This window comes from Erithacus rubecula (genome assembly GCF_903797595.1).
Source record: "Erithacus rubecula genome assembly, chromosome: 3".
In the NCBI taxonomy this organism is placed as follows: domain Eukaryota; kingdom Metazoa; phylum Chordata; class Aves; order Passeriformes; family Muscicapidae; genus Erithacus; species Erithacus rubecula.
The window spans coordinates 58,714,120-58,740,739 of record NC_136689.1 but is presented as its reverse complement, the minus strand read 5'-3'; positions in this window follow the sequence as shown (position 1 = coordinate 58,740,739).

The window sequence follows — 26,620 nt, the reverse complement described above, 5'->3', positions numbered from 1 at the left end:
GCTCCAGTTGAATTCAAGGTGGGTTTTACATAAAGGCTTGGTTTGTAAGGCTAGCCTAATCAGCTTTGCAGCAAGAAAATGCAAACTCAAACCAAGCTTAAATGGTATATCTAGTAAGAGTTCACATATGTAAGAACATATATTGTGTAGTGGTTTGGGTTCAAAAAAACCCAAATTATGTTAAACATAACAATGGTGATTTAAAAAGTTCTCTTTTTTTTTTTCTTTTTTTCCAATCTTCCTGTTTTAGAGTTAGATCTAGAAGCAGAACAGTCAAATGTTTGGAAGCATAAATATTTTCTCATATTATTTGTATGGCAATTCTGAATTGATTTCAAACAACTCTCCAAAACATTCTTACCAGATTATTTATAAGTTTGCAACTGATTATTTGTTCTAAATTAGGATGAGATAGACAATGCTGAGACTGGTAATACCATTGGGTTTTTCTAAAACCATTCAGCATTGGCTAAAGTGAATAGGCTACAAGACCATACTAAAAAAAGGATATACAGCTGTCATCTCACTTGTAATTCTGAGAAGTGTAACTCTACATTTTCAGGCCTGCACATTAGATAAGATCATTTCCTACCTGTATGCCTATTTCTGACTTCTGTTACTGTCCTCTATTTATGCAATGAAATTCCTTTAGAAATGTTCTCTTGGTAAATATAATATCAATTTCATGTCCTTGATATCTGGTGACACAGAAGAAGAAAGAGAAATGAAATTGTTCATTGCAAGGGAAGCATTCAATTGATCCAAGTGATGTGGCTACACCTTGAACAAAAAGCTGGAAATACAGAAGCATGAAGTGCTTCTAAATTATCTCACTGCATTAGTTCAAAATTTAGTTTTACTTCTGTAACAAGAAAATTCCACACTATCCAAATACACAGAACTTCTGAGAATGAAGTAATAACTGACAGTAATATTTACTTCAGCATAGTCACTAAGTTGCTTTCATTTGATGTTTATTATATGGGATTTATGAACTGTCTAGTTATTTAAATGCATTTGATGAACAGAATATCTGCCCTTCAAAATAGTTTCATTGTTTAATTATTAACTGCAGTCTTCATTCTGTGTGGGTCATTACATTTAACAAATTATTATTAAAATGCATGTTCTGTTCTACCACTTGTTTATATTTTGCTAATACATTTAACATATTCATACCCATGTCAGAATTCCAGCTTGGAACTTAAAGAATGCCAGCACATGTATCTTTAATGTTTGGCTTCTTATCACTCAAAGTTCCTTGAGCAGAAGTGTGTCAGCTGTGATGTAAAAGGGGATTTTTCAATTAGCTTTCAGGTGTGAGAAAAATACATGGCAGCTTCAAAGTGTCCAGGTTTTCATTTATCTCTTGGAAGGCAGGCAATGCTTTTTTCATTTGTTTGGAACTCATGCTCCTACTGTATGTCCAAATAAACTAGAAAATATCTGAACTGATTTTTTTATGAGAAGTATTGGCAGAATGGGAAATGTGGCAGCTTTACTTAATTTCAAAGCTGTGATGGTGATCAGCACTACATTGCATTTGAAATCTCTTCTCTGTACTACTGGCTGCGCTGCATGTATCCTGCCTGATGTTTTATTCCTAGTTTTTATCTTCTGGTTTGTGTTTAGAGAAATAGAAAAGAAATAGAAAAGCCTGTTCTAATAGAATATGAACTGCCACATCCTGAGAATACCATTCTCTGAGATTCAAACTTAGCATTAAATAAATGTATTCAGGTTTTTTATTTCATATTTTGAACCAAACAGGAAGAGAGAACAGGAGCAAAATATACTTTGAGATATTTAGTTCTGCATATAAATGAGGAAAGCATAAAAACATGCTTTTATTTTTTCTTTCTGGATGTTCCATGCAAATTTTCACACTTACAGATTCATTTAAGAATTAGTTAAAAACTAGGCTTTAGAATAAATATTCGATATGGGAACATTTTCCAGAGGACTGTAACTTATTTTATCTCTTCTTGCTTCGCATTGATCAAAGACAGTGGAATAAGCTATCTTGCTTCTTTAATCAATTTGTTCTCTCTTTGCCTTCTCTTTACACAAATTTTGAATACTTTGTCATATTTAAAGTCTTGTACAAATTTGCCATGGTCTTCATCTCCAGCATACTTTTTATACAAGCATCAGAAAGGAGAAGCCAACTCGATTAAGGTCTCATATAGGTATCCTTAATTAGGTGTCACCTGGCAGCTAATATTTTACATAGAAAACCTTCTAATATTTTTAATTTGTGTTGTTTGCCTGCCATCTGCATGTTAATCCTCTTTCCATTGTGTTGATGCTGGTCACAGAATATGCTGATTTGGAAGGGATGCATCTGGTTCATCAGGTTTACCTCCTGGCCCTGCGCAGGACACTCTTGTCACACACACACGTGCCTGACAGCATTGTCCAAATGGCTCTCCAACTCAGACAGTCTTGATGCTGTGAACACTTTCCTGGATGAAAAACCCTTTCCTAATATCCAACCTAAACCTAACCTGACTCAGTTTTGTGGCATTCCCTCAAGTCCTGTCACTGGTCACCACAGAGAAGAGAGCAGTGCCTTGATCCTCCCGCTGCCCTCGTGAGGAAGTTGTGACTGCAGTGAGCTCTCCCCTCAGTCTCCTCCAGGCTGAACAGACCAAGTGACCTCAGCCCCTTCTCAAACAGCTTCCCCTCAAGGTCCCTCACCATCCTCACTGCCCTCCTTTGGACACTCTCTCAGTTTAATGTCCTTTTTACATTGTGGCTCCTCGATCTGCCCCCAGCACTGGAGGTGAGGCTGTCCCAGCTCAGAGCAGAGCAGGACAATCCCCTCCCTTGCCTGGCTGTGATGCTGTGCCTGATCCCCCCAGGACAGGGTTGGCTCTCCTGGCTCCAGGGCACTGCTGGCTGGTGCTCAAATTGCCATGGACCAGGACCCCCTCATCCCTTTCCACAGTGCTGCTCTCCAGCCTCTCATTCTCTGGTCCATACGCACAAGTTTGTTTCTTTCAATCTGCACTTTTTTTTTCACCTACAACTCTACCATCCTGCCTTCTTTTGCAGTGTCCTCTCTTTTCAGTGACCCATCATCCCTCTCACAGTACAGCTTTCCAGCAACTTCTCTGTTTTGATATCTATCTTGTAGGCTCAAGCCTTAGCAAACCCCATTTTCAAACCTCCACTTTCACTCCAGTGTTTTATAAGAGGAAAATAAGAGAATTTCTCAGTTTTCAGGTTTTCTCACTAATAGCTCTGAAACAATAAGTAATATATTGGGTCTTTGACATCAAATCTCACATCACTCTTGAAAACAAAAGTATTGTTCTCAGCAGAAATAATAGTAGCAGCGACCTGTCTAACCCTTCGTTTTGGAGAGTATCTTTCCACATTCTGTGAAGAACTTTTTTTCTAAATAATGTAGTAACATTTCTAGTATGCAGTTTTTTTTCCAGCTCCCTTAATTCTGCTATGAATGAAGAATTGTGAGAATTTATAGCCATGTAGGGAGTTACAGGTGTGTGAGACCACACCCTCCAATGCAGTAAAGGGCTATGCACAAACCACCTCATTAAAAGATCAATTCCTTCAGCTAAGAATCTATTGTTGTGGCTCCACATTTTTACAAGACAGGATTTTTCTTTTTGATAACTGGTTCATCCTTTTTCAGAAATCTGCAACATACATGGGGTTTTTAAGGTATCAGTAGAATTGATGATAATAATAACCAAATTTATATATTTCTGTGGTAAAATATTTAAGGTAATTTAATTAAGGTAAAATAATGGTTAAATAGTAATACTTCTATGTCACTCCTATGTTATTTTTAAGCAGTTATATTGGTTTATAATTGAAATATTAATCCCTTTAGCAGGCAGCTTTCAAGATGTATTGTCCACTTTTGATGGGAAAATTGGAAGGTATTTTGACACAGTTCTGTTTTGATGGTACTGAAAGAATGAAAAAAAAAAAAAGATGAAGCTGTATCCAGTTCTCCAAATATAGCTTGGAATTCACTGTTTGACATGTGAAAAAATAATTTGGTAATAGTTTTCAGAACTCTTTTTGAGCATACTTATGCATTCTTTCAATGTGAAGGAACCATTTAATGCTCAATATGGGAATTAATGAGAAATGTTACTGCATATTTCACATTCAGGACAGGAGCCTCCAGATTTTTTGGTTGGTTGGGTTTTGGGATTTTTTTGCCTTTTTTCTTTTTTCCTCCCAGGTCATGATGCAGAGGGAATAATTTCAGTTTAAACTTATTTTTTAAAGCCCTATCATTTTCATTTTGAACCTCTTTTTTCACTGCAAGAACATAGATTTCTATTTATTTTTCAACTTCAGACTTACTAGCAAATGCTTCCTCAAATCCACTGTAAAACTGGAGTCTTAAAAATACTGGTGAGGTTGGGATCGATGTCCCTTAATTCACTGTAGCCAACATCAACAGAGGCCAAGTTCTCAGCAGATTGACTATGTGTTTTAATGGATTTTTTTTTTTTCCACTGAATGTCTGGCAAATTTATCCATTGAAGAGAAACACATCTCGTGATTGAAACTGTAGCCTCACAGCAGGCTGAGCAGGACTTGAGGATAATTTGAGATTCTGGACACACATTTTTTTTTTATGCTCTGTGTGATTAAGTTGCTCCTAAGTAAAGCACATGGCAATTAATCTGACAGAAAGGAAACAATTTACAGTACCTTTTTCTAATAGCCACACATGTACACAGCTACCCACTGCACATTTTCCTCTCGGAAGGCCAGGTCACAGGGACAAAACCTTGACCCTGACATTCACCATGTGAACTTTTCCTGACATGGCACTGCAGACTTCAGCAGAGAGCCATTTCCCATCCATCTTGTTTGTTCTTCTGCTGCCACCTCTTTGCTGTTTCAGCTGCAAAGAAGGCAGGGCAGGCAGCTGGTGCTGTTTCTGACGCGCTGGGACTGTGTGTGACTATGTGTGTGACACTGTGGTTTTTACGGGAGTAAAGAGTTGCTACAAGCTTCTGTAAATTCAAGCAAGAGGTGAGGTACAAGACAGCTGGAGAATTTATTGTTTGAAGAAAAGAAATTGAGAGAGAGGAGTAGAATGTTAGTCCTATTCTTTTTCCTTCCAGCACCACACCCCCAATTTATCCATGAAATCTTGAGTCAGTTTTATCATCATAAGAAAGGCTTCTTCTTTCTTTGATGAATTTTCTTTTGTTGACATGCAACCATGTGCACATGGTTTAGAAAAATATTGCTTAGAAAGTGATCATTGTGATTGTTCTAGCTGGACTTTGTTTGTTTAGAAAATAGGAGAATCCCTGAAGAGTTCCCTTGCAGAGAATCATGGAGATGTCATATCCACAGTGTTTTTTCTAGGCCTGATTTTGGTGGTCTGGAGAGAGCCCTTTGGCTAACCTGACTCTCCCACTGATGGAAGGATTAATATTGAGGAATATATAAGAGAAGTTTTTTTGCTATTACTGACCCTCTTGCCTATAGGGTTGTTTGGACTGGGGTGAGTGTGACTGGTATATAAATAATAATTTAGTCACAATATCTGGATCACTAGGATGACAGCAGCCTGGAAAAAAAAAAAAAAAAAAGACTGGACAAGGATGCTTGTATCTAACATTTAATAACTGTTTCTAATAGCTGTTTTTAACAATTTCTGGAGTTTACTATCATAACTGATGGAAAGAAAAAGAATATTCCAGTTGTACTTCTGCTCCCTGTATATAATGACAGGACTGCTTTTTATTGTATCAAAACCTATTTTCTTGTGATTAATAATCTTCAGGCAAGAGAAAACACAGAAAGTGTCTTATCTCCCCTGGTGGGTGTTTGTAACTTTCATTGTGCAAGATGCTCTCGATGTTACATCTTTATTGCATCTCTTTCTTTCATACCACACCTTCATGTTTCCGTTTCTTCTGTAGTTCTGAAATAAACAGGGTCTTTGATACTGCTGGGTTCTACTGTTTCACAGCTTTGGTCAGTACCAATTTCATGTCCCTGTGCTAGTTAGCTTGTAGCGCTTTTCACATCTTCTTTTCCTGCTTCAGTGGCTGTTGCTTTGTGATCCCCTCTGTACTCTGCTTTGATCTAACTTAGTTGCTGTCAGATATGTGCATAACAGTTTTAAGAACAATGGCAAGCACAGTTGTTCTACTTGCCTTTCATCACAGGTGGCCCATCTGTTGGTCTCTGTGTCTTGATTAAGAGCAGTTTAAAAAAATACCCCTAAAACTCCTGACTATTGCTAGACTACTGCTCCTCATTATCTATTGCATCCTGCAATCTCCTCTGGCCACAGAATGTTCCAGTGATAGTATGGCATAAGAGTAAAATAAAACACATATATTTTTCAGGTGAGCCATAAAAACATGCTTCATGGGAAAACATTCAGTATTTTTATTTGAAATGGAAATTGAAAACTTCTGTTGTTTCTTTGTTGTTGGGTTTGTGTGTTCCTTCTTTTTCTTACTTTTCCTTAGCATCTCCCTGTTCTTCCTCTGCTCTTCCTGTCTTTTGAATTTGTTGATTCTTTTGGATACCACCTGAGACAGAGTGAGCATTGTTGGTATGGAGCTTCAAAGGATATGGAAAAATCTGCATCAGGACAGTCTCCTTTAGTAGGCTTTAATAGTTTGTAATTGCCAAGAAGGGTGTAGTAGCAGATAAAAACCCAAAAATTGCTCTGTGCATCCTGCTAATTCCCCAGCTCTCTATTCTTGCTTTCTACAGGGCATCTGTAAAACTAGATCTGAACTGTGCAGTCATTCCCACCCTGATCTATAGCTGCCTGTCTACCCTACTTCTCTCCTTTGAGATTACCTTGCATTTTAAATCAATGCCAATTGATTAAATGGGGCTGTGATGCTCAAGATAAACAAGCAGTTAAGGGTAGACTGTCTATGTTTGAGCTTTCTGTATGGATTTCACTGTCACAATCACTTGAAACAAGGACCATTGGATTCTTACCTGAAAAATAACACTCAGGAAGCTGACTTGAAGAGAACTGTGGTGAGAAATGGATGATCTTCCGAATTAAAAATCCAGCAGCTTGCTGAATTAAAATGGTACTGCATCAGGTAATGAATGGAATGTAGAGAGTTCTGAATATCAATTGGTCATCTGTGATAGAAGGAAAAGGAGTAAATCACAAATCTTCAGTAGTTTTTTGTCACAGTATGGATTTCTGTGCCTAGCTGTTGTGTAACAGCCTATGTACACATCTTTCCCTTTAGTGATATTCCTTATATGATATAACTCACAGGCCCTAAAACTTTAAATTTTAAATTGAAGCTTCTTATTCAGTCTTCAGTTTATGATATGGGTTGTCATGCTAGCAAAACCTCAAATTCTACTTAAATTAAATTTTTACCTTATGTATTTATACAGCCTTTTCTTCAAATTTTGTGGTGGTGTTTGGTGACTTTTCCAGAATTTGGAGCCATCTTGATTTCCATCTCAGGAAAAAAATGACAAGACTGAAGCCCTATTATTTCTATTTATCTCTTCTTAAAAGCAGCTAGAGTCAGCTACTGTTGCACTGACTTTAATAGCACCTTTATTCCATAAAATACAAGTTATATTTTGCAATACTTTCTCATTGTGGGTCACCAGTTCTTCAGTTTATGTTGTCTGTGATACTGGTACAATTAAAACTTCAGTTTGTAAGGGAAGCTTTTATGTATTTTTACTTATTTGCCCAGCAAAACCATGGGGAAGTGGTATAAAATCTCGTTTTGCTGTCTTCCGTGTGAATAGGGGCCCATGTCTCTTCCCCCTCTTTTAAACTGCATCCTGACCTTCTACAGATACTGTTGATGAGGTGTCTTTCATCTCTGCTGCACCTTGGAGTTTAAATTTAGCATCTCTGCACATAAACATATCCTGTTCCTTGCCATCCTTGAACACCCACCACAAACTTCCTCTGTCTTTGTCACTGTCATGTTCCTTCAAACAACTGCTAGCTATTTTTTACTTTTTTTTTTTTTTTTTTTTTTTTTTTTTTTTTTTTTTTTTTTTTTTTTTTTTTTTTGGTACACCCTGACATTTCTGCTGCTTGCTCTTTTTCTCATGAAAATGTTCCCACAGAGTTGATTTTATTTTTTTTTTTTCTCCAATTCTGATACTAGGTGAAACAACAAGTCCTGCTGGTTCTTTTTGCTCTTCTTCCCCTGCTCCATTGACATGGTGCACTAGTGTGGTCCTGCCTTGGTGGTAGACTCACCTTGCTGGTCCTCCAGTTTTACAGAGGGACACTACAGTTATGAACATAGAGTGAAATGTTAATGTGTAGGAAGGAAAAGCTGCACTTTCATAGGTTTTCCCTGGGAGTGAGGGAGTTTTATAAAGTAGAATTATTTCTCTTTAAATTTGGGCTTGCTTTTTTAAAAAACATGTTGCTGTAATGAGAGGCCAATTCCTAGTAACCCTAGCATCACTAGAAGTTCTCTGAATGTCAGAAGTACTTCACCTTTTTCCTCAGAAGCTATCTCATGTTTCAGTGCCCTCCTGAGTTTCCCAAATGTCATGTTATTTGGCTTTTTTCACACCCCTGGCCAACTCATCAGCGTGGTCATTACCCAACCTCTAGAGCTGATCTACTTAACACCTCATTAAAAAAAAATATGTTCAGCTCATCTCCTCTCACTGCTCTTCACTTGTCAACAAGTTCTGCTTTTTCCCCTTTTATATGCAGTCCTTCTGGTGATGGGTATTTGTCAATCATTATTTTTTACCCTGTGGTGCAGATTTCTCATGCTGCTCTTATTAACTATCTCAAGGATGTTATGTACCATAGCGTTTTTAGCTTACAGTATATATCTATATATGGAAATTTTGTTCTTGTTTATCCTTGAGCTTGAATGCTAAAGCCAAGGCATAATAGAATATTCAAATATATCTTCTCCCATTGTTTGGTTGGTTTTTTTGTTTAGTTTTGCTTTTGAATATATTATAATAATCATACTGCTATCATTTTGTAATAGTTCTCAGATTTTTTTCTGTAGAAATTATTTTCTTGCTTGCCTAGATGATTCAATTTTTCTTTAGGGAATTGATAACCATATCTAAATGAAAAATTGCTAAAATTGAACTTTCAAATAAAGAGACACAATGTTTTTGGTGGTATTTTTTTACTTTGCTTGCTTTTATGCTGTAAAGCAGTTAAAACAAAAAAAATAGGAGACAATTTTCCTAGGTTTTTTTTCCTCAACAAAAAATTATGTAGATTCATTATGGAACATTCCATCCTTATAATGTGTTTTAAATATGCAAGTAGCATTTTTAGCTGAATTTGTGTCCTTTACTTCATTTCACTATGACTTTATTATACTCTGCAAAGAGATGTGTGAACTGAATGGTTCTTGAAACCAATGCTAATTTAGCATGATGATAGGAGTAGGTGCTTAATGATGTTTTGGACCATTGGGGAACAATGGGCAAGTGAATAAAAACTGATTTAAAAATATTTAACAGTTCATGATTCCTTATGTAGCACAATTGTTTGGCTTTTTTTCCCTATGCATAAAACATGTGGTTGTAGTTTGGGGGAACACCAAAGCCAGCTATTAAATGCTGACTATGAGCAGTTGACTATTGTGTGTTTCAGTACCCAGAAAATTAGTGATGATGTTTGTGGCTGTCTTCTGAACATAAGACCGATAAGGTTTCTGAGAAATTGGAGTTTCTTGGTACCTGACCAGGTTCAATTATTTTTGATAAAAATTTGTCTTGCCACTAGCAGCTGGAAACCTGCTTTTCACCCCCTAAGTATCTATGATAGATTTTGAAGACTGCAAAGACATTGAGAAAAAGCTGAGCATCCCAGGACTAGATAAGAAAAATTGTAAAACCCCCAAAATATTCCAAAGCATTTTCAAAAAGATCCAAAACGTCTGTGATCTTGTGTTGTGGCTTTGGTTCCTCCAATATAGTGAGCTACTTTTATACAGGAATCTTTTTTTTTTCACGGAGGCACCTTAATAATTTCTACATTTAGCACACTGAAATGTTAAAGCTATGAGATCCTGGACACAGACCACAGTACTGGATCAAACTGTTGAATTATTAGGAAAATTATCCTGTGGTATCAGTTTAGCTGAGCTCAGTTATAACTAGAGTGCAGGGGTTCTCATAATAATGTATCTGTGAACTTAAATTTTAAGTTCAGGCTTGTATTATCCCCTTTGGCCTAAGCAAGACAGGGCTGCTCTTGACTATACAGAGGAATGAGAAAGGAGGGGGGAGAAATATTATGATAACTCTATGCCCCTTCTACAGCATTATAATTTTCTGTTTGAATATTGGCTAAAGCTGAAAATCTGCTCTTCATTTTTAATAGTAGGACAAAAAAAAGGACACCAGAGACAATCTCACTCAGAGTAATATGTTCTTTCCTTATTTGCTGTCTCACAGACTGTTGTCTGTACAGATGCTGAGCAGGAAAATGTGCTTGGAGAACAGTGCTTGAAGGAAAAATCACACTTATCTTAGTCAAACCAACATTCTTGGAACCCCCTATGAAATCTCCACAGCAGAATATGATAATTTGATCATAACAGGAGTTTGCCTTTAAATAATTCTTGTCATAGTTAAAAAGTGAAGAATAAAGAAAAGGGGGAGTGGAAATGATGGAGGACAATATTCTGACTACATCCATCACCTCTTAACTATACCTGTGTATTTAGGAATGCAATCAATGTCATAACAGCAATGGTCTTCATAGAAGCTGTGCATAATGAATCATTTAGGTTGACAATTTATTGAAGGAAACTGTTTGTTTCACTTCCTTATTTTTTTCCCTAAACACTGATGACTTGAGTTTAAGGGACTGCTATCTGCATAGAATAAATAGTTCATTTTTATAACTATTCTGAGGCAGTGAAAAAAAAAAAAAAAAAAAAGAAAAAAAAACGGAAAGAAAGAAAAAATTAGCTCGGCAAATGTCTTGGGGGCTGAATTATTTTCTTCCTTCCCTGCCTTGCTCAGGAGTGGGAGCTACAAAGAGCTATATTGCTACATTTGCTATCACCTCTCTGCAGGAGCTCCCATTATTCATAGGAGAGCAGCTGAGGTCAATTCCCTGTGCTTTGTGGAAGGAACCCTACTATTCATCCCTTGCAGTCTTCTAGACTGTGAGCTGTAGCAAATGGATTAGGGAAACAGTCTATTCCATCTCCATGAGGTATAGTTTGGACTTAGAGTTGACCTTGTGTTTCTTAATTCAATCCCATGTATACTATGAATAAGATTTTTAAGCAATCTTAAAAGTATAAGGTGAAAGAGTTGTTTGGGTTTTTTGTTGTTGTTGTTGTTTTTTGTTTGTTTGTTTGTTTGTTTGTTTTTTGTTTTGTTTTGTTTTGTTTTCAATCAGGTTAAATTTAATTAAAATAGGAGCACAAAACATCAGTTGGATTCTGGAAAACTTCAAATACATTTGTAGATGACAAAAGCCTGAGGATTTTCACTGAAATTGCAACATATATTTTATTCTTAGCAATTAGAGGGAAATTGACCATTCTTCAAAAGATGACATAAAAATGAAATGTCCTCCCACCAAACTGACATCTTAATCTTGGAATACCTACCGTGTTGCATGCAATGTTGTTTTCTAATCTCTGACTTTTCAGCCTCTATACTCTGATCAATAAACACACACCTAGGCAGCTGTGGTGACAAAGGACAGCCAGCAACTTTCCTTCAGATATTTAGTATTGAAGAGAGAGCATGAGACACCAGCTACATTTGTGCACCTTCTATTCAGTGGCAGGTACTTGTGAGCTCTGCTTTACTTTAGCATCAACTGAATAAAGCATTTTCAGGCTAGATGCAGAGAATGTTTTGCAAACCAAAGAAAATGTCCCTCAACTGCAGTTAATTTTTTTTAGTTATGAAAAAAGTTATGAAATATCTTTAGCTCCTTAATTGAAAATCTGTAATAATTTTATGTTGCATAGAATTGAGTCGTCTCCATGTTCTTTTTTGATGGGGTGGCCTGGAATCCTTCAAGAATACAGTGAAACTATAGACAAGGAGTGTTAGGTTTTCTTTTCTATTTTAAACTGCAAAATATCTCGTTCAGTCAACAAAGCAAAATGGCTGATTGAGAACATGAAAACATATTTCAACAGTAACAGCTCAGGAGAGAATTTCATAGTACTTAGTACAACTTGCTGAACTGTTAATTTTCCTGGAGCTGTTTAAGTTCCACAGGGGCACTGTTTCTTCCCTTTGGCCACATCTACTTGGCTTTTCATCAGTAATGCACTATCCTATATCCATTACACCTACCTACATTAAGCTCTGCTCTTGCATTGCATTAAAACCCATATGAAATATTCATTAGAAGTACATGGAAAACTGACACACAGTCCCTTCTTAAAGCAAATGAAATTTTATTACCTTGCCTGGAATTATATGGTCATATTAATCCTTCAGGTATGTATCTGCATCCCATTGAACCTAAAGGTATAGGAGGATTACCCTTTGTTTTAAAAATGTTATAAATAATTACCTTTGAAAAAATTAATTTCTAAATTTATTCTTCACATGCAGTTTTCATCAGGAAAAAGAAGAAAAAGTCTTAAGCTAAAAATCCAGACCTTTTGGTGAGTGAATATACAAAATACAGATTAACACTGTGACACTGTAAATATTTTAGAAAGGTGGAAGAGGGAGCCATCAGAAGTCAATACCCCAGGTATGGCTGATCCTGTGTGATTTTATTCATGTGAGAACTGGAAATGTATTACCTTTCAAATGTACATCCTGTTTCCACTCTCTGCCTTGGTGGTTGAAACGGGTTCATTTAAAAGTAAATATTGTTTGCTCTTGAGTTAAGCACCCTTCACTTAAGTCCTTCACTGTGTAAGCAGTTTAATTTGCCTTGTAGTGACTACATCACATTTCACTGAGCACAAGGTTAAGAACTTTCATTTAGTGCTGATCTGGACCATATTTTCTAGTATAGGCAGAACAGCTGTACAGGCTGACCATCATGAGTGTGGGAACATTGTGGTGTGTTCTCAAGTGTGCCTGTTTTATTCCTGTGCCATGTCTAATCAGCACCAGTGTCCCTGCAGTGACTCCTCAAGGAGTTCAGGCTCTGGATTTAATGCAGCTGGAAGTGACTTCGTTTTGACTGGTTCTATGGCCTGTGTATATTTTCTCTTGTCCTTGATATGTAGACTAATTCAGATCAAATACTTCACTAGACCAGGTGTGTGGAGTATTAAGTGGCAGAGTAGGTGGCATTTCCCTTAGCAGAAATTGCTGTATATCTTTGCTTTTCAGAATTTTGTGACTAAAGTCTAAGGCTTTCCAGTGCAATGCTGTCCATCAAGTCCATCAGTAGCTGGTGTACATGTGGGAAATTTGATTTTGGCAGCACAGAGGAAAGCCACATTTGTAGTTTTCTAATAAAACCATGGACAAATCCATGCAGCATATTTCTTCTTGTTAGTTATTTACAATATTTGATTTAAATGATACCTTTTGCTTTTGAGAAAGACTTGTAGTAAGTGCTGGTCATACCAGGAGTATTTGGTTTTGTCAGAAACTTTCCAATGGAGGAAGAAACACAACATACACACTTGCTATGGAGAAATATTAATATGTTAAAAGAAGTAAGTGTGAGTATCCACTGAAGAATCCTTTAATGATAATGATAATGATCCAATAATGGATTGATTTTTTAACATAATCATGTTATTAGTTCACAAAATCGAAGTTTAATGACATGATTTTTTATTTGTATACACCCATAGACCTTATTCTTACAAACATTCAACACCATTCTGTGTCTCATTAACCTGTGATCACTGATGGAAGAACTTGTCCATACGTGGGTGCATTGGGTTTCAATGACAAGGTTTGGGTAGTTGGAGGGCTACAGGAGGGCTGGAGGGCTTCTGTGAGAATCTGCCTATCTGACAGAGCCAATGACAGCTCTCTCCAAGACAGACCCATGGCTAGCCAAGCCCAAATCTATCAGTGATGGTAGCAATACCTCTTTGATAACATATTTTAGAAGGGGAAATACATTGGAGAAGTTCATGGAGAGCTCTCTCCCATGGGAGGTTCCACATACACTAAGCCAGTGGAAGGATTTCTCTTTTTGAGGAGAAAATAGAGGCAGAAATAACTGGGATGAGCTGACCCTAACCCCTGTTCCCCATCTCCCTGCACCACTTGGAGGCAGGACATAGAGAATCAGGAGTTAAGTTAAATCCAGAATGAGGGAGGGATGGTGAAAGGTTTGCTTAAATTCCCATTATTGTACTCTAATTTTGATTTGTAATAAACTTAATTAACTTCCCCAAACTGAGTCTGGTTTGCACATGGTGATAACTGCTAAGTGATGTCTCTCCATTTTTATCCCAACTCATGAGCTTTTCCTTATATTCTCTCTCTCCTGTCTCTCCAATTGAGGAGGAGAGTGACAGGGCAGCTCTTGTGGGCACCTGGCATCTAGCCAGGGTCAAACCACTACAGTGGGAATCTACAAAATAGCTGCTGTGAAATAAATGAGGCAAAGTAGTGTTAGGATTTTCTTTTCCCTGGGGTGAAAGTGTGGGTTGTAGTAAGCCTCTATGACAATATTTTTATTCCAGAAAGTGTCCACACAGGGATTTTTTCTAGAAGACACTAGCAACTAGCTACTGTAAGAGGAGTCATGAGTCAGGTTGTTGCTTGCTTCTGACAGCTGAAAAAGTCTTCATTCCTTGTTCTTAAAGTCTTCCTTATTATGCATGGTCACATATCAACTAATTGCTTTGTTACAGAGCTGGAAATTTATGTCATCCATTGATGCCAATCTTGATTCAGAAAACAGGAAGTATGAGGGTAGTGCAAATGTTTTCTCTAGTGGCCCTCAACAACTAGTTATATATAGTCACATTAATGAATAGTTTTTGTACTACACAAATAATAAAGCACAATAAATACCAGACCTGCACAAATAACGTAGCATTCACTTGCACCTATAAATCAGTTACAAGGTGTCCTGTCCAAGTGGTGATGCTGCAGGATGGTTTTGGATGTTAAAATAAAGTTCTGTTATTTTCTATTGGTTTATGGATAATTCCATAATTCATGTTACTCTTTTTGCTTTATGATGTGGTCCCTGTTAATATATAATTAATACTGTAAAATAACTAATGTCATAAAAATGGACATTTTTTGTCTCCCTCTGTGTCACAGCTTCTTGGGCTTACCACTAAAAATTGTGCTGAATGTTTGGTGTTCAACACTTAATTGAAATTTAAAGAACATTACTAGCTTCTGCATACAGTGTGCTTAAGTTTGCCACCTGCTCTGAGTCTTGACTCAGGGCCAACACTTGCACCTTTTTTCCTTCTTAGATATATGTCAACCATGGTATTAGATTCTAGGTGCAAATTTTTTTCAGCTATTACCTGAGTGGGTTTATTGGATTTAACTTTAAAAGAGTAAGTGGTACTTTTGTACGTAAACCCTCTGCTAACAGAATCTGAGTAAAGCTGGAAGAGAATCCAAGATTTCGTGCCTTACTGACTGAGAAGTGCTTTTGTCAGTCTTCAATTTTGAAAGGGATGATAATAATAAAAGTAGTAGTGTGTAAAGCTTGTTCCTCCCTGACAAGAACATTGTATATTTTAATGATTTGCTTATTCGACAACATGTTTTCTCCCATTATAAGCTGGATAAAGCAAAAGTAAAAGTGCCACACTAGGGATGGTCCCACTGGTCAGAGGAGAAGCTTGACTCCTTCAGATCCCTCTGAAGGCTCTAGAGATAGCTTCTGTGACATCTCAGTTTACTTCCATGTGGCACAGAGACAATGACACTCTTCCTGTTGGAACATAAAATAATTTGAAACTGAGATCTACAGTAATGTAATTGCAAGATACTTTTATCAGATTTTTTCCTGGGCTCCTGAGCAGCAAGACCTTGTTATTTTTCTTTTTAAAAAGGAATTTTCATTTTTCTGATTAAAATAATGAATTCAGCTTTGATTCTGCCTTATCTACACTACTGGTTCTAATGCCTAGGAAGGTGATTTTCTTATAGTACAGGCTCTAAAAAAATCTCTAAATTCTTTCCTGTTTAATCTAAGCATTTCTGCTTAGAATGTAGACATATGTTCATGCTGAAGGTTAAGGGATGATAATTTGTTAGATGGCCTGTAGAGCTCTGTAGAGCTGAATACACTCCTGAATATGCTCTCCCATAGCATTCTTCCATCCCTCAAAGAAACAAGACAAAAAACCCAAAACAAAACAAAACAAAAAAATCCAACACAAAACAGAAAACAAAAATCAAAACAAAAACCCTACCAAAAACCCCAAAACTAACAATCAAAAAACTCAAATCTCTGGAGAGAAAGTCTGATGAATACAACAGATGCCATACATACTTTGATAATGTTTATATTTCTTTCTGAGCCCAGTGAGAGCCTGTCCAAGAAGGTCAAAGCCTAGAGGTTGGGAAATGCAACACCTGGAAGAAGCAGCAACTTATTATTGTAGAAGGTAAACCTGTCCTGTAACTCTTGTACCCTGGTTTTGGTGGGTTAGAGCAGTGAGTGAGGAAAGGCAGAGAATGATAACAGTAATAATTTTTATTATTACTACTATCCTGAGCCTGGCATTCTAATTTCAAATAGCTAGAAGTTATTGCCCAAAATAGCACACATAGCAAAGTAAACAACTGATTCTAGCAAAGGCAGGCTTTCTTTTAACTACACAAGCTCCTAATTTCAAAGGTACAGCACTGGATATTGTAGGTTATGCTGAAGGACAGCAAATAATTTGTGAGCCAATGTATACTGCTTGTGCTATCTGTAGGATGTCTGAAAGCATTAAAAATTCATGATCTTTTAACAAGGAGCTACAGCAGTAACAACATCGAGCTCCAGCAATAGTTTTCAGGTTAGTGTTTTGAAATATTTATTTTGTCTGATTTTAAAATGTTTAGTCTGGAACATTTTAAATTATACTTTCCCACTGTATATATTTGGCTTGTGGAGCCTGTCTCTCAGACTCTGGACAAGTATGGACTGCAAGTTACTCTATTTTATTGTTTAGAAAACCAGGCTGTGGTAGAAGCCTAATGTAAAAAACAAAGTGTCCTTCTGAGAATGCCAGGGTCAAAGTGCAAGGCCAAAAAAAAAAAAAAAAGGAAAAATGAGATAATAGGAATCTTGTGAGAATTCTGTGGTGGGAATAGAGACCTCTGAAATCCAAGCACAGTGGAAATGTATAAAACAGTGTGTGCATTCATGTGCTAACAGAACAGAATCTTCTGCTTAGAATCATGATTGAGTTCTAAAATTAATGAAATGCAATAAGAAAACAGCAAACTCCTGATTACTTAACTGACTTGTCCTTTATTATGATTAGTAGGAGTATAAAAGTCAGTTTTTTATTATTTTATTAAGGATTTGCTGTTTCAAAAAATTAGTTCCAATTTGCAAGGAAACTGAGGCAAAAGAATTGTCCAGAACCAAGTTTAAAGGAACATTGAAATGTCATAGTAAAATGCATAGAAATTGAGAAGTTAGTGCTGACTGCTTTGGTTAGGACTGGATATTTAAATAAGGTATAAATATGTGCATTGATATATACACCTGACAGCTGGCTAGTACATTATATGGGAGTAGAATCAAGTATTTTGATATATGGGGACAGGTTCTTAATTCAACCACAGTCAAGTCAGTAGGAATGGGAAAAACTTCCTGATTTGACATAATTGACTTGAGAACAAGTGAGACAAGTTTTTCTGTGGTACATTTTGCCCTTTTATGCTATCCTTAGCTGCTTGCTTTTCTCAGACTTTTTTTTCATTGTCTTTTTTTCCTGTTAAGGGCCCATTCTGTTTCCACATATAAAAGCAAGGTACAGCTGTTGGAGTGAGAGCAGAGATTGGTTCTTGTTCTCAGGAGATATGTTTATGTCCCTAGAGGTATTTTCACTTGTGACAATAGCATAGTCTTCCACATAGAGGGGTGGTTTTAGGCAAAGAAACCTTAAAAATCTTTTAGTAAAAGTCTTTAAAATATTTTTGTCTTTATTTTTTTCCTGAAGAACCTAGTGCAAACTCTCCTGGGTACACCACAATAAAGTTACTCTAGTGACAGACCTGCTCTAATACAAAACTATGTCCAGCTACAACCAGTTCTCATGCATATTTGTTTTTAAAAATTAAGATGACTTTCACCAGTATTTTTGGTACTCTTGAGATATGATGACATTTAATCATTAAAAGAGCTTTAGACACAGCATGGGAAAGTGCTCTATTTTCTATCACCATTTCCCTTCAATTATCATGTAAGTGAAACCAGACAGACTGCAAAATAAAATCCACTCCACCAAAATACTAGCAGCCTTCATATACATGTATTCTCCCACATTCTGGTAAAAGTCTCAGTCTCTTTGTATTCTTTCCCAACTTTAACATGACCTTTAGAGCTAACTACATCTCTGCAAGCTTTTCTTTCTTTCTTTTTTTGCAAGTAAATAGATAAGTAGCAGCATTATTGAAAACAAAATATTCAATAGACAGTAACTACTGTAAAAAAGAACAGAATAGTGGGTACCGTGCTGGAACTGGAAGAAAAGTCAATGTTAAATGCATTTAGGGTTCAACAGCCTATGTTTATGATTTGGTGATCAGTTTCTGACAATCTGTTTAATGGGGAAATAGAGAAAAAGTTTGGGCTGTACCCCTACATCAGTGCTGCTGCAGCTCCCCAGAAGACCTGGATGTCCTTCACAGTTACACCTGTAAGTAAAGAAGAAACAAAGTGGATTCAAGGAAATTTTAGAGGTTCCCTTCCTACAGAAAACAAGGCCCTAACTAAAGAAATCATTCAGAGATGTGTATTTACACAATCCATTAACCATCAAGTAAATAGAGCTTATTCATGAGTCTAAAGATGGGTTATTCTTTCTGAAGATTAATGTCCCAAATCAGGGTCTCCTGAATCATAGTTGTGGTACTTGCTAGCTGTTGTCACAAAAATTAATCAGTGGAGCTGTGATCAAGACTCACCAAGTTGTTAAAGTGTACAAACAAATTTTTAGTTATAAGCAAGTTAGGGAATTGCAACAAAAGTGGCTATAAGTTGTATTGTGAAAATTCAAAGTTTCTGATACATGTGTTCTGTTTCTCCATCTCTGAAATACCTTAGGAAGTCTTAAAATAGATTGGGAAACTTGGGCCCCCATTTTATAGCCTACAAAGTCTACGGATAAGAGCAGTTTGGGTGTTTTTATTGCTCAGCAATGCAGTATGTATTTATGTATTTTATTACTGGAAGAACAAGCTGAAAGGAAGTATATTTGTGACCAGAGTACTGTATTTCTTTTATAATAGGTAGATATTTGACTTCTCTCTTCAAGTATTGTTTAGCCTTTTTGATGTATATACTTACCCACTACCCTTCTTTTGTGTTGTTTTCTTGCTTTGTCTGATGTGCTTCTTGCTTTTTTTCCCAGTACAAAGCATTTTTAGTTGCACCAGATTCAGGATAGTTTTTCATGGAAGTGCATCAGACAGATAGGATATATCTGTGGGGATAAAGTTTTCATGGCAACAGGACTCTTTGTAGCCATAAAAAGAAGAATGAGACCTACCCATAAATTATGTGAGAAATGTAGGACCTATGAATGAGGCTTTGGGAAACCTGGTCTACTGAAAGATATCACTGCCATAGGTGGGGAGGATTGGAACTAGGTGATCCTTAAAGTCTCTTCCAACCCAAACCATTCTGTGATTCCGCAATTCCATGAGCTTATGGAGAGTTTTGGAGAAGACATCTGGAAGGCACCAAGATGCTTGAGAGTTGTAAATGGATTTGGGTGTACTCAGTGGTGGGGCTGATGTGGGGGGTTGAGGTTGACCTAAGCTCATTGCACCCAGAAGGGCGATGCAGAATACGACCTTTTTTACAGACTGTGTGAGGGAGAGAGCTGAAGAGCTCACTGGGAAAAGCAGGAGCAGCAGCATCAGAAACAGAAATGTCAGACAGCCTTTAGTCCCAGCATTTTGGTGAGTCCTGCTGCAGAGAAGGTAATTGGTGGTAGCTGTGCTTTATTTAGTGACTTTAGTTACTGTGTGGAAACCACCACTTGTTTCTATTAAGAACATGTTGTTTAAGTGGGATTAAGAATTTAAAGGAAAGCTGCCTGGGCACCCAGCCGAACAGCAGATATCCATCTATAGTTTAGCAATGATGAGCCAACACTGGGAATTACTGGGCCAAGTTCCTCCATGATGTAAGCTAATATAAGCAAGCTTGAGGCCCTGGTGTATGAAATGAGGTTATGCTTCCCCAAAATGTAACTGATACAAAAAAAAAAGCTCCTTGCTGTCTGTTTGTAGAGGTTCAGTATTAGCATAAGAAATTAGGGAATTCTGTCTGCATGGACATTGTCTGCAGAAAACAAGGTTCATACAAGGAAGGAAAGCTGCCAAAGAGGCTGGTTTTCTGTTGCCTGAAAAATGAGAACTTGCTAAAAACATGAAGAGTGAAAAAAGGCAAAGAAGTATCCCCCACTCTCTCGTGTTACTGAGCTCATAAGGGAAGGGACTTGATTTTGAAGTGTGTCATTTCTTTTTAAAGTGATGAAAATGCTGGATGTCACTAGATGAAGCTGTGCAATATGAAAAATACCTACAACACAAAAAGCTTTAACATAGAAAAATGTAGATATCTTTTTCTCCCCATTCTTATCACAGCTGATTCTCAGGCTTAAATATTTAAATAGCTGCACTAGTTATTCTGTAATTTCTTTTATATAGCATTTGCTTTACATGTTGCCTCATTCAAAATTAGCTTTAGTTTCTTGCCCACTGATTTTCTAGTATCCTGGGAAATCATAACACACTCAAAAAATACAGTGTTTTCTTTCTCAGCTGTAAGCTGATGATATTATCCTGAATTAATTAATTCTCTGAAAGCTTGAGAGCTGTGCAGTGGCTTGCCTAAAATTATATAAATGGTCCCAGACGTTGCTGTCTGATGTCCTTAGCAATCAGAAGATGATTTATGTCTATAAAGTTCTGGACTGCTCTCAGTTTAAAGGAATTTCAAAGACCTCTGTGGTCTCTGGGGACAGAGTTGCATCCTTGTGACTTGATACACCCGTTGAAGAAAAATTGATATAGCATGGAAATATATTGTCAAAGACCTATCCATTATTTACTGTTGATCGATGCTGAAAGTTGAAGTTTAAAAGTTGAGGTCAACAGTTCTTTGTCTCAGATATTTAATGAAAAACAATCAGAAGAGTTGGAGCTGGGAGGACAAGAGGTCCATTTGATGAAGCACCAATTGATCACTCTGTGACTTCTCCCTATGGGAGTGGCTGTGTGACAGAAGTTTGATTCATCATCTGTCCTGTGCAGATGGGAAGTAGTGAATGCTTTGTTGTGTTCACCTTTATTTGATTGAGCACTGGGGACTACTAGGTCATATGGAAGGAGCAGACAGGAGTATAAACAATTGAGAAGATGCATGGGGTTGTGTCTACTCTCTCAGATGGGCCTGAATATTTAGCTCTAATTCTGATTACATGGGGTTTAATGCAATGTCATGAACAGGATAATCTCAGTGTGTGAAAGAGATAGCACCCTCTGTATTATGGGGAATGCTCTGGCAGGAAAAGCAACAGGTCACTTACTGTCCTTTGAATGAGTACCAGCCTCCACAACAGCCTCATGCACTGAGAATGTTTAGTTTGCTGGCCTACTTTCTGTAAATTACTGAACTTCCTCAAAAATAAAGTGGGTCTGTCAGAACAAGTAAAAGAACTGGGAAGAGAATTTCTAACACTGTGACAAAAAATCCCCAACCAACCAGCATTTGTGATTGCACTGTGCTTGTAATGGAAGCCTTCGGAAAACGTGCACAGAACTTGAACTTGAGATTGTGGAGAACATCTGCAAGCTGACCACAAGATCATCAGGAGCAGAGAGGAGTGATGGTGCTATTGGGTAGCATTTGGGGAGAGTGAGAGGTGGGTATTGCTGAGCTGAGTGCAGTGGAGCAGCTCCTGAGTGCCTGGGAGAAGTGCTGGCTCGCTCCAGGGCTTTCCTGCTGGGCACTGCTCACTCTTGCTCTGCCAGCTGCTGCAGGAACAGCAAGAGGGATTCATGAAGCAGTGAAGCAAAACTGGCAAAAGAGCTGGACAGTGCAGTTTTCTGTTTTCCAGGCTCTCAATGGTATTTTAAGTATAAAGGCTAATTAAATGGCTGCAATTTTAGGAATGAAAGGAAACATTTAATGGCATTTTTAAAAATTGATCTCTGAACAAAGAGGACTGTGTACCTCGTATACCTTTGTGGAAGAGATTTCAGCAATATTGGTAGGACTTTTGCTGTGTTTGAAGACACAACATTGTATTTTAAAAAGGCTCATTTGATGTGAGATAATTCTTTTTCAGAGAACTTACCTTAGAATATAGGAGTTGTGGCTGAAAATGTGGTATTTTAAACCATTTGATTTCTGTCTTCAGTCCCACAAGGATATTGGCGTAAAAGACATGAGATTCCAAGTGCTTTTAGGCTGGTAGACCTGCACATGATATCATAAACAGAATGGCACTTTTAATACTATAAAAACTGATACTCTTGTGCTTGCTAATTTTTGCAAAATTATGCCCTTGAGGATGAGTGAAGTTAATCATATTTGGTTTAAGAGACAAAGGAAATGCATGTCTGATATTGGAGTTATTAATGATGTCTAATTAATATACCCATTAAAAGTTTGCAAGATTAATCTAGCAAGTAAATTGTAACCAAGTTTAAATTGAAATTTTTTTCTGAAATTGGTTTTCCAGATTTTAAGAAAGGATTTTAAATAGAGTGCAGCTAATAAGAAATCCCAGGCAGCATTATTTGTATGAAATAGCAGGCTGAGGGATTGGTAACAGAATCCTAAATCTTTTTTCTTTACCTTACCAGTGTGAATGTAATCCTTCATGGTTCTAATGAATAATGCTTACAATATATTTACTAAATGCTGAGATACCTTTAATTTCTAGGTCCTGGTTTGGTCCAGCTGAGCAGCTACCCATGCTCAGAGCTGGTGTTATCTGACATGAATCGTTCATAGAAGGAATGTCAGCCTCCCCAGAAGGTCATGGGGGAGAGAGAGCAAGAATTGAAGGGAAGGAGAACAGGAAAGATCAGTGAGATTGTGGCCAAGCTCCTCAATAAACACAGGAGCCAGGTGAAATGGGCTGGGTCATGCGCACCCTGTTTGGGGAGAGCTCCCTGCAGAGTTGCATAGGATTTTGTTCTCTCTTTTGGGCATCACAGGGGCTTATGACATCATTGGGTTTTTTGTGTGCAATTTTTTTTCTGTTCAAATATTCTGGAAAATCTGGGAGGGCTTTGCTGTTGCCAGTTACTGAAATGTTTTGTAGCATGAAATTGAAAGTATTTGTATGGATGTAGCTTGTGGGTGTGTTGAAGTGTTTCAGGGAGCAACATCCAAAGTGGTTAAAGACTTAGGATAACCTGTTCACAAAAATAGATGGCAATTCAGACACAGAGATTCTTTGTATAGTGAGGAGTGAGTACATTTTACTTCTAGCAATGGCAGAAGAGAGAAGATGCTTAAGCCAGAAAGAAACTCTGAGGATGGATGTGTTTGGGTTTTTTCAGATTTAGACATTTTCTTGTGGGTGAGGAAAAGGCCTATATATTTATAAGCTGGATTTTATGATTGAAACAGATTTTTGGACTCAGTTACACAAATTGTTTCTGTGAATATGAACTCCTGACTTATTTTTTAGCCCTAACATGACCAAGCAGTAAGTTTTACCTCCTTGACAAAAACAAGAACTACAAATTGAAATGCTTGATTGTACATAAACACAAATGTGGCATGAGACTAATTTGTGAAGTCTGAGGCATGGGGAGGAGATGGATTGTAAGATTTGCAGCTTGGCTAGATTGGCCTGTGGGCACGCACAAAGTGCTGTGATTTACTTTGGTGGTTACAGCACAAAAGCCTGCAGTCCCTAAAGCATTCAGCTGCATTTCCAAGGGAAATCTTATTTATGCTTGAGTGCCAGATTTGGTTTCTGTTGGGGTTTTTTTGACATATGTAAATTTTGTGTATGTGATGTGGTTATGGTTGCACACTGAGTCCACCATGGAGACCTGAATCCCTTGCTAGAGGCATAATTACTGGGCTGGAACTTACTCATCTCCAAACCCACTGAAATCACAGGAATCCCCTTCTGTGTTGGACAATTGAGTAGCTGAGGAGAATGACTCCAGTATCAGTGTGATCCATGGTAGGGTGCTTAGGGCAGTGCACAGGGAGGATTCCCAAACTAGGGACAACAGAAGGATCTGGACAGACTGGATCAACAAATGACAGCAGCATGATGTTCAATGAGGCCAAGTGCTAGTGCTGCACTTGGGTCACAACAACCCCACCCATTTCCACAGGCTGGGAAAGAGTGGTTGGAAAGCTGCCCAGCAGAAAAAGGACCTGGGGATGCTGGCTGGAAGTTACTGAATCTGAGCCAGCAGTGCCCAGGTGAGCAAGAAGGCCAATGGCATCCTGCATCAGCAATAGTGTGGCCAGCAGCACCAGGGCAGTGATCCTCTCCCTGTGCTTGTCACTGGTGAGGCCACCCAAAAAATTCAGTTTTGGGTCTCTCACTTCAAAAAAAAAACATTGAGATGCTGGAGTGTTTCCAGAGAATGGGAATAGACCTGGGAAAGGTCTGGAGCACAGGTGTGATGAGAAGCAGCTGAGGGAGCTGGGGATGTTTACCCTGGAGAAAAGGAGGCTCAGGGGGGACCTTATCACTCTCTACAGCTGCCAGAAAGGAGGGTGTGGTGTGGTGGGGGTTAGCCTCTTCTGCCTAGTGACAAGAGGAAACAGCCACAAGTTGTGCCATGAAAGATTTAGATTTTAGAGGAAATTTCTTCACCAGTAGGATTGTCAAGCAATGGAACTGGCTGCCCAGGGAAATGGTTGAGTGATCATCCCTGGAGGTAAAGATGTGTGGATGTGGCACTGAAGTACATGGTTTAATGTTGGTCAGTGCTGGGTTAATGGTTGGACTTGATGTTCTCATAGGTCTTTTCCAAGCTAAACATGCTATACTTCCATGAATTTTTTGTTATACAATGGCAAGTAGCTAAAACTTGTGGTTTAAGCCATTATTGCACCTTCTGTTGCACTTTAGTAATTGAGTGAAAAAGCTCATACAAAGGGCACACTCAGAGTGTAACTAAAGGAGCTGGCAATGTCATTACAGAAATTTTGTTTATCACTGCTTTGGAGACCGTCAGTGCAGGCCAACTTCACAGCAGAAATAGTGGAAACATTTAGTTTTCAGGAGAAAGAATTTCTTAACCTGCTCAGCTGCTTGAAATGGTCTTTACAATGCATTAGGGTAAGGTTAGAACCTTAATGACGTCTTGCCAAAATTGCCACATTACAAAATTTCAGAAACTTCTCAATTTGTAGATGTACAGGTGGGAGAATGAATATGAGGAAATCCTATGAAGATACTCACATATTTAATAAGACAATTATAGTAGGGCCTGCCAGGGTGTAACAGGCTGGAAGTAGGCCTTGTTTAAAATGCAGCATTCCCCAGGTATGTGGGGAAGATTGGGAAGATTACTGTGATTTCTAACAACCTATATTTTCTCTTGCTCAGGTCCCTATTAACACGTGCATTTTGTTTCAATCAGTGCACCTTCCACATGACATGAAGATAAAATTAAATCAATTATTTAGGACTGCATTTATGACATTCCAGATTTTCAGCTATTATGTTATATTGTAACAGTACCTGGGACAGAAAGGGATTCATGTTTATGGAAAGAATACTTTTTTTTTTTTTTCCCCAGCTGCCTGTCTCCAAACTACACTGAAAAATCTGGAAAGAGTTTGTTTTGACCATGTACAATTCTCCTTCAAAACTCTGTATATTTATATCTCTGTATACTTGGAGATATCTGTTATATTTTCATTATTAATGATGATATTACCAAGCAGGCTTTTTAGAATTAGTTAAGCTGAGGAGCAATTAGAAAGGAAAATCCTTGCACAGAGCCATTCTTTGTGTAGGATAATTGTATAATTTAAAAATATCAGCCAAATTTAGCTTGAGAGTGACTGAAAATTGGAGTATATGTATGTCTTTTGGAAATAATTTATTTGCAAATTTTAAGCAGTCATCATTAATATCAATTCAGAGGCTTCAATATAAATTATCTGTAGGAAGTCCAAAAGCTGATGAGTTGCATCTGCTTCACATTCTATTGTTTTAGTATATCTTATTTAATACTAATTTGAAGGTGAGTGATGTAGGGTGGAAAGTAGGGGGTGTTGCAGAAGTTGTTTGGTTATTTTTTAGCAGCATCTGCTGCAGAGAATGCAAAGCACCCTGTGAACTGTATTGTACCTGAATACTGATTATACCATGTTAACCTGGGTTTACTTAATTAAGAAGATGACAAAAATAAGTAATCATGTTCATCTTATGTAAAACCAAATCAAAGATTTTCTTATAGTTTCAATGCACCTGACACCAGCCTCAGTGAATGGAAAGACAATAATTTGCATATTTTAATCTGGAGGTTAGGGACCCCTGTC